Below are 1485 nucleotides of genomic sequence, written 5' to 3' on the forward strand. Positions count from 1 at the left end.
AATGCGCCTTGAGTCCGGCTGGCAGGTGGCCCGGTGGCGATGCTGGGGCCGTGCCCTGCCGGAGGCACCTCCTGAGGAGAGGGGCCGCGTGTTGACGTGAATTCTCTGTCTCTGCAGTTCTTAAAGAACAAGATGGGAAAGACTGAGAAGGCTGCCATCCCCTACAGCCAGCCTGTTCACGGTTTACACCTGTGTGAACAACCAAAGATTAACAGACAGAAGAGTAGATGTAACATGCCACTGACAAAGATCACCTCGGCAAAAAAGATAGAGAACTTTTGGCAAGATTCTGTATCGCCAGAAATAATTCAGAAGCAGGAGAAAAAGCCACTTAAAAACACAGAGAACTTCAGAAATGCCAAGTCCAAGAAACCTATCGCCCTAACTGAAGCGAGCCAAAAAGAAAATTACGCTGGGGCAAAATTCAGTGACCCACCATCTCCTAGTGTCCTTCCAAAGCCTCCCAGCCACTGGGTGGGTGGCACAGCTGTACCATCTGACCAAAACAGGGAGTTGATGGCAGTCCATTTGAAAACTCTCCTAAAAGTTCAAGCATAGTTTCCAAGATCTCTTGAGTAATTGGCAAAGAAAACTCCATCCAGGAAACTTAAACATGCCTTGTTGCAACAAAAATTGCAAAAGACTGTCAAGTCTTATAATCACATTAAAAAAAAAAAAATCCTTGTATTATATTTTTTATGGTTGTGTAAATAGTGTACATCATGTATTATGTGTATATTCTTGTTCATACTTTGAGAGGTACATTTTAGTTTTGTTATGAAAGGATGTATTTTGCACTGCCTGAATGGTAGATGTCTTGTATATAAAATATGGACAATTTTAAGTGTGTGCTTGACACATGAAGACTTGACTTGATTTGCACAAGGTAATGGAAATTTTGGAAGGAGAGTACAGCTTTCTGATTTTAAGGTTCCAGATCAAATGTGAATGTTTTATTCATGCACTACTGACAATAGTTTCACATTCTGCTTCCCAACTGAGTATAAACATGAAACTTTCATACAAATGTGAAGTTTTGCTCTCTGCTCTGGAAACGGTATCTGGAATTCCTGTTCATTTGTTCGTTTTTAAAATTAACTGGAAGTAAAATTCCAACCCATCAATGTGAGCACTGCTGATTTCTTTAAAGAAAAAAAAAAAAGAAAAAAAAAAAAAAGAGCAGAGCTTTCTGCCAAAAATCCAATTGGTCACTAAAAATTTAAATAAAACAATTTGGCCTCCCCTTAAGCACGTCTTTGTTTTTCTTTTGTGTGTGTGTGTCTGTTAATTCAAGTATGTGAACTTACTTGATTGCCTTCTAATGCATCAATAGGAATATTTTGTTGTTCTCAACCTCTACCCATCCAAATAATTAAGAGGTTCAATAGCTCATTAATTCCTTGTGTTTTTAAAAAATGCTTCCTTTATAATACATCTTTTTAGGTTCCTTTTGTTTATTGAAAATCCGTATTTCAAGAAAGTTGG

The sequence above is a fragment of the Egretta garzetta genome, unplaced genomic scaffold (assembly GCF_000687185.1).
Source record: "Egretta garzetta isolate BGI_Z169 unplaced genomic scaffold, ASM68718v1 scaffold76, whole genome shotgun sequence".
NCBI classification, from domain to species: Eukaryota; Metazoa; Chordata; class Aves; order Pelecaniformes; family Ardeidae; genus Egretta; species Egretta garzetta.